The following is an 8,169-nucleotide window of genomic DNA, read 5'->3' on the forward strand; positions in this document are numbered from 1 at the left end:
CAGTCCCATCTAATCAAAGAACTCATCATAAACTTATGTACTAAAAATGAAAGAACACTAGTTCTTAAATGCAATCGCCGTTAGATTTTTTAAAATAACTTTAGTACGAACAGACAGCTTATGTATAGCGAGAACAGCGCTGCAATGAGGGAAAATAGAACTAAACATTCCACAGAAATACGAAAGAACACATAAATGGTTCCTACTTTTGCTGAGCTTCCCATCAGAATCTTGTACAAGGAGTCCTTTGTCCAGAATAAATCGTTGTTGTTTAGAAGGTCCTCTTCGCCTGTCGAATAGCAACCATAGCTAGCCATGTGGCGCAAACGTGCCAACTTCACCTCACGCAAAGAAAAGAAAAGTCCAAAACTCGCAATTAACGTTCAATAAACAACAGACTCGGTGTGAAAAAAAAACGACGTATATGTTTTATATCACATCTATCAAATAAAATCAAGCGGACTTATTAGACGTCTATACTGAATGCTGTTTCAGAAGCAATCTTGATGTCCATCCCGCGCTTGCTAACAAAGGAAATTGGGTCACGTCATCCAAGCTCTGTTCGACCTCAATCAAGCTAGACACCCCATTCCACCTCCCACTGCCTGTTGACATCTAGTGAAAGCGTTATGAAGTGCATGTAGATCCATAGATTTCAAGCAAAATGAATAGAAGGCCTGGAAGTTTTTCTGCAAAATGAGTTCTGTTTTACTCACAGATATAATTCAAACGTTTTAAAACTGAGAGGTTTTCTTATCCAATTAATAATAATAGGCATATTGTACGAACTAGAATAGAGTACGAGGCCAGTTTTAATTTGGCACATTGTTTACAAAGTGAAAACAGCGCCCCCCTATGACAGAAAGTTTAAATATTACTGCACTGTCGGAACTAAAGCACAAGCATTTCGCTACACTCATAATGACGTCTGCTAACCATGTTTATGGACCGTCTACCAATTGATTGACAATTTCTCAAGCAATAATTTTGCTAGGACTGTCTAGTTGGGAGGTGGAAAACCGAAAATTAGCTGAGGTTTGGAACTCTGCTTCTTTTGGTCTATTAAAGGTGCAATATGCAGAAATCTCTCTGCAAAACAAGKAATGTATAATGTAGAAAATCATTATCCCATCTAAACAGCTGTGAAATAACTTTTCAATAACCACAAATATCATATTTTCAGATGTTTGAAGCTGGTGTACAAAACCAGAAGTAAAAGACACTTAAACAAAACGTAAGAATGCAAGCAAAGAAATACCGCACATAGAACCGATATACAGCTTCTTAGACTTGCTTTTAATGAGAATGACAGATCTGATGATCTTTTTGGACACTATGTGAATTTGGTTGGGTTGCCCATAAAGTTACATACGCTGTATTGCAGCTTTGACTAATTTACCGCACGGTAGAGCTCTGCTATCCGAGCTGAGCCCCACGGGCCCTGACATTATACATCAGGTTAGGGCCGGGTAGGGCCTGTTTTTTCATCAATAACTAGGGTACGGGCAGAGCTTGGTATCACTAAATTGTCATTTACATTTTGAAGCTSAGCCAATTGCTCGTGCTCTGCTGTGCAGTACATTAATATCTGACTAAGATCATAACACTGTGTCAGCAGTGGCGATTTTAGCATGTAAATCTTAGTGGGGAAAACTCAACACTTTTTTTGTTGTTGAWGCATGCCAGCAAAMCCACTACACAACACAGCACAACACTAAAGAACACATTAATTGCACTATAACGGTGAGAAACGGTGCCCACAAACTGTTAGGGCGTATATAAAGTTGTCCCAACACCAGCGACTTCTTTTCAGCACCATGGAGTGAATCCTTACCTCCACTACACCTGGCTATCAGCAGAGCCTTGTCTAGGAGCGAAACAGTTKATTCAGCCTCATTTACTGCCTTATGGCTGACTTGCTTAAACAAATGTGYTTTCTAATGACACTTGATATGGACAAACTTTGGCATAAAGGAAAAACGAGTGGATTAGAGACTATCCGTAATTTAGATTAAGACAACGAGCGATCTAAAACAGACATAGTCAATATAACTATTTGTTCAGCACTTTAGAAATGTACAGTACAGCSACAGAATTCAGAACATGGGCCGTTCTTACAGTATTCTCCCTGTACACCAAGTCAGAACCGTAGGATAAATAAAGGGGGCATTTAAGCAGACAATGAAAGCTCTTACAATATTCAATGATTTCTCTACATTTCTCTAAAGCAGGCTATAGGCTACATGTGCACCTCCAAGTCCGAACAGTAGGCTAAGTTATGAGGGGGAAAGGGACAAAATTATTAGGGTGAGGCACGTGGGCTACTAACAGCTTACTACAAAACATAGACTTAGCATCACTTTCTTAGCTACATTATACGTACATGTATCTCCCTGGCATATTACATAATTTATTTGCAATTTCCAACTTGTTGTGTAATGTTTATGTCCAATGGCCAATGAGCACTGATACGTTTTATCTATAATTTATGTTCATATGACAAGGATTGAAAAGGATTTGCCAGTAYATTGTGACTTGATTCATGAGGATGACTGCTTGTCTAGCTTGCTAGCTAAGATTCTGAAAGTATGATGTTGACATGATTAGTCCAAACAAAGCTATGGTAGATATAACGTGATTTGACGTCATTATATCTGTTGGCAATGTCCTTGAGCTTTCTTGGATGGGCACTTCTAATGTAAATCTATGGCAGCACCCAAGGGGCTTGAATTTTCGAGCTAACCCTGTAGATTTTGCGGTGACGTAGTATCCCCATAAGTGACAYAACACTGAGCCAATCATGGCACAACTAGAGAACATTACCAACCCCTACGCTCTGTATTTTCCGCTGGCTGCCCCACCACCACAGATAGAGCTAGCCTGAAACACCTGCATTTTGGAGCTGCCTTACTCAAGAAAATAAAACATATTTTTTTTGCTGCTTTATATACTCAATTATATATATATTTTTACATTGTTTGCAAAATGATATGTGACACATATTAATGAGAAAATAACATGCACAACAGGCTCTGCCCCATCTGCCCTGAATGACGGGTCACCACTGTGTGTCAGAACTGCTTCAATCTCATCAAATATAAAACAGGAGAGATTATTTCACAGAAAATAATAATGTACCATCAGTTTTGTTGGAGTTTAGAGTGACGCGTAGCTAACAGRTAACTGCTCTCTAAAATATTGTCATTGAGCAGAGCAGCCCAAGCTGGGCCGTTGCTATGTATACTCACAAACCTAAAGCCACCATGAGCAGAGCGCATGCAGAGCGCAGGAGCGAGTGACAGACAGAGGAGCAGCTAATGGATTTACTAACAGAGGAAGTTATTTCAGATTTTGGGTTTCGGGCAGGGCTGAGCCCTAAATTTGGTAGAAGAAATTGGGCCTGGGTAGGGTAGGACTAGGGCTTAAAATTCATSCCCGTGCAGGGCTATAACACAWGGTGATGTCACCAATGAAGGCCAAAACTCCAACTCACCAACAACAGCTCTTACACATAGCTCTTTTCACAGTACTGTAGAAATATATATAAAACACAMAAAAATCTAGTTTTTAACTGCACTGGGCCTTAAACTCTTCTTCCTGTACACAAATACCAACTAAGACTTATTTTAAGTTATCTTTTCTTTTGTTCAGGTACTGCTTTGGTCACCATGAAATGGTAAGAACGAAACTATTTGGAGTACAGTAACTACTGAACTTTTATATAATTACAAAAGTGACACATACTTTAATTCCTCCACTAATCTCCCACCTCCTTTAGTTTGACGTGTGTGACAGAGTTGAACTTCAGGTTGACCTACAGAAGCAGCCTGCAGATTGGGGGTGTTACTGCGACAGTGACACCTGTCAACCACACGTATAAATGATTTAAAGGCTGCAGATAATGCAGTGATATGGGAGGCTGAGGCTGCAGTAGCAGTGGCACGGTAGTCAGTGTGTTGGGATCAGAGCAGCAGCAGGGTAGTCAGTGTGTTGTTGTGTTCGGAGGGAGACGCCAGATGTCACATGACGCCAGACCTCAGAGCTGAGCGATGCACTATGACAAACTCAGGGAGGAGAGATGCTTACAAAGAAATAGCAACACTGTTTGTCACCCCACTCTCAACACCCACTGTCTGAGGCTGAGGCTGCATGGGGTGAGTCTAGAGTCTGTCATAGGGCATGCAGTACACTGTTTTATAARCTCTGAATTTCACATCCATTTCCTGTGCTGAATTACTAGGAACATCTGAGTGCCTTTAATAATGTGCTTATGACGTCTATAGATACACTATATATAAACAAGTTATGTTCATGTCTATGATGACCTCAYTGTGGCTGTTTGTGCTCTTACTTGCAAGTGTCTAGATAATGGCACTTATCAGAGTTGTATTGCTTTTCAGAGATGCGTGTTTCTCTATGGCCATCATCCAACAATAAATGACCCATATCTAAACCATGTTGTTATTAACCATGAAGAAAAAACAGCACAGTTGTTGATGTTGTGAAAGAGAGCATCAAAAAGGATTAAAAAAATCTAAATCCTCCTTTGTTTTTCACATGTAGAAATCAACGTGAGTTTGTGAGGGGTGAAATCAACAATTTATTGTTAAAACGAGAGGCTGCCTGGATCTTTAATTTAAAGACCCTTGCTCCCTTCGGTCTCAATGTAGCCTTTGATCTGAAGCCATTCTTGTGATTATTGTGATTTTGCTATTGTTATTGTTTGTAGGCCTATGTAGCCAAATTGTATCTATGATCGTATGCTATCCATTCATGTTTTTGGTATGTTATTTTTATATCTGAGAATTAACCAATGATATCAGGCCACTCCCGGCCAAAATTACAGACACCTGTGTGTGTCCTTTGACAGTATATAAACTAGTCACCCTGCAGTGTTTGTCATTATACCCTGATGAAGACAGGTTGTCTGTTGAAACTTTGGATATTAGYTTATTKAATTATTGCATCTGAGCTCCTAGTGTGSGGCTCTCCTTGCATTTTCAAATGACAGTTGATTGTAACATGTTAAGATGTTGGTGTGGATTTTTAWTCTTGTCCGTATCTCAGCTCCACTGGCTGGTCCTAATTCTCAGACCGGGGGTATTGGGGCTTGTAGCCAGAGGTTCTTTTTTTATCATTCATTTCATGCTTTTTTCATCCCTCCATTTCCATCAATCTGCAGCTGGAGACAAAGAAAGAGACATAATTGACTTGTTGTGACACACAGTCAAAAGGCCGGTTTCAAGTGTCACATAATTTTGGGGATCGTGTACTTCACTGAYGGCTGTATCAATGTCCAAGTGCACATACTGGAGGAAGCAAAGAGTCGGCCTATATGCCACAAAAAAGGGAAATGGATTTCAGAAAAAGTGATTGATGGAGATAGAAGAAAAGGCTGATATTTTGTATCACAGTTAAGGAGAAAATATACAGACACTAACAGTACAGACTGACTCTCACCAATTCATCTGTACAGTGTATCAGCCATTAAAACATGATCTTTGCTCTTTTCCTCACTTGTGATTTGCCCACTAGTCTACAATATGTGACCTTTCTCATCTAACAACATGGGGCATGATATTGGGAAGAGACCCGTCTGTGCTGCCGACCTATCTATGAGGGGTGTGTGTGTGTGGTGTGTGTGTGTGTGTGTGTGTGTGTGTGTGTGTGTGTGTGTTGTGTGTGTGTGTGTGTGTGTGTGTGTGTGTGTGTGTGTGTGTGTGTGTGTGTGTGTTGTGTGTGTGTGTGTGTGTGTGTGTGTGTGTGTGTGTGTGTGTGTGTGTGTGTGGTGTGTGTGTGCACAGTTACTGTGTCTGTTTAGGAGGGAGGAAATTAGAGAGAGTGAAATCAATAGAGAGAAGGTGAAATGGAAAGGCAGAGAGAGGGAGAGACAATTGGTGAGTTTGTCATATAACACAGACATTGTGTGTGTGCCAACCTGCCATGGGGTAGAGAGGGATAAGTTGGAATTGAAATGCTGGTTTGCTGTAGGGACCATATATACCGTTCAAAAATATAATATAAAATATAATCAGTCAATTGAAATAAATGTATTAGGCCCTAATCTATGGATTTCACKTGACTGGGCAGGGGCGRAGCCATAGGTGGACCTGGGAGGGCATAGGTCCACCCACTTGGGAGCCAGGCCKACACACAAGGGAGCCAGGCTCAGTCAATCAMAATGACTTTTTCCCCATAAAGGGTTTTATTACAGACAGAATCACTCCACCGGTTTTTGTGCGTGTAGTGAACATTGGGATGTTTTATTTCAACTCATGAAACATGYGACCAGCACTTTACATGTTGAGTTTATATTTTTGTTCAGTTTAGATTAGTCAAGAGTGCGGGGCTAGTGAATCCTTCAGGGGGATCTTCTATCCTCTGCATGTTCCTCTCCAGCCAGGAGTGAGACTGGGAGGGATTAGTTATGAGTGGGAAAGGAAGGTTTTAATGGAAGGCAGAGTTTTTGGAGCAAAGATTACGACAGTTGGCTGGGTTAGTGCACTGTGCCGTGGATGCAGGGTCTTTCTAAGCAATCCCAGTAAGAGGCAGTGGCGCTGGGGTTCAGAAATTGGCCTGCGGTGTGGTATTGCGTGCCGATGTATGTCATTGCCTGGTTATCACCCAAAACATAGGATTATCATGAGACCTGGGAGCATAGCTGCTGCTCGCTGACTTCTGTCCAGCCTCCCTTCTCTGTTTGTCGCTTTTTCGCTTTTTTTTGTCGCTCTCACACATAATTGTTCTATCTCAGCACTAATACATCTTATCCCTCCCTATTGGTTGTGAAGTGCATTTGAGGTCACTGTTAGAGCTTGGGGTGGGTTAACATGATTAGTTCTCTGTGACTGCTTTCACGTCTCACACACAAGCTGCCACACACAAACCTTTTATTACTCGGACAGGAATATTCCACAGTTATTTGTTTATATAGCTATGTTGCATATTCATTTTCTGCGCTAGTAATCATGGACTCATTAACCACCTCCAACAAAAAATCTACACTGAGTATACAAAACATTAAGAACACCTGCTCTTTCCATGACAGAGACTGATCAGTTGAATCAAGGTAAAAGCTATGATCCCTTATTGATGTCACTTGCTACATCCACTTCCATCAGTGTAGATGAAGGGGAAGAGACAGCTTAAAGAAGGATTTTTTTTGTCTTGAGACAAGTGAGACATGGAATGTACATGTCTATTCAGGGGGTGAATAGGCAAGACAAAATATTTAAGTCCCCTTGAACGGGGTTTTGGTAGTTTATGTGAAGAACTGCAACACTGCTMGGGTTTTTCACGCGCAACAGTATCCCATGTGTATCAAGAATGGTCCACCACCCAAAAGGCATCCAGCCAACTTGACACAAATATGGGAAGCATTGGAGTTAACATGGACCATCAACCCATGTTTGGGGGTGCTGCAATTATTTAGCCCACGGTCGAGATTTAGGGTGAAGATATGGGTTATGTTTAAAATCAGATTTTAAGAGAGATAAATTATAGAAATATGCGGGGTTTAGACTATTGGGATTTTTGTGGCTGTGGTATCTAGTGACGAGCATCATATCAAGCTAAAACCAAATTCCTTATCTTCAAATGTGAAAGCAACATATGTAGAATTGCAGGAAATTAGCATAAAATGGCCAAATTCTCCTCTCAGACTCATGGCAAAATGTTAACATGAGATGAGCATAAAACAGCACATCTTTCTCTCTGACCCATGGCAAAATATGTAGAATTTCAGGAAATTAGCTTTTAAACTGCAACATCTTCTCTTAGCCTCATGAAAAAATGTGTCGAATAGCATTATAAAACTGCATTTTTTTCAACACAGGATGTGTTTGAATGCAGGTAGTTAGCTGTTTTCTCCCACAACATTTTTTTGGTGCCCCAGGCCCCAAATGCGGTAGTCAGGCCCTGGTTATGTGAGTCAGATAGTGTGTCTTTGATATTTCGCAAAACGGTTCAAAGGGTCAACACACAAAGAGCACAGGTGACCATGATAGCATGATTCCTTTTTGTTGTGGGTCAGTGGTCCACTGTGGTTCTGTATAACCCTGCTCACTGAGCTATGTTTACCACCCAACCTTTATAGATGCTTTAATGTTTATGCAGCACTTACACTGGGCCTTTATTAGTCCCATAGTGGATCAATATAGCCATCTGTAA

Source organism: Salvelinus sp. IW2-2015, linkage group LG26, assembly GCF_002910315.2.
Source record: "Salvelinus sp. IW2-2015 linkage group LG26, ASM291031v2, whole genome shotgun sequence".
Classification (NCBI taxonomy): Eukaryota; Metazoa; Chordata; class Actinopteri; order Salmoniformes; family Salmonidae; genus Salvelinus; species Salvelinus sp. IW2-2015.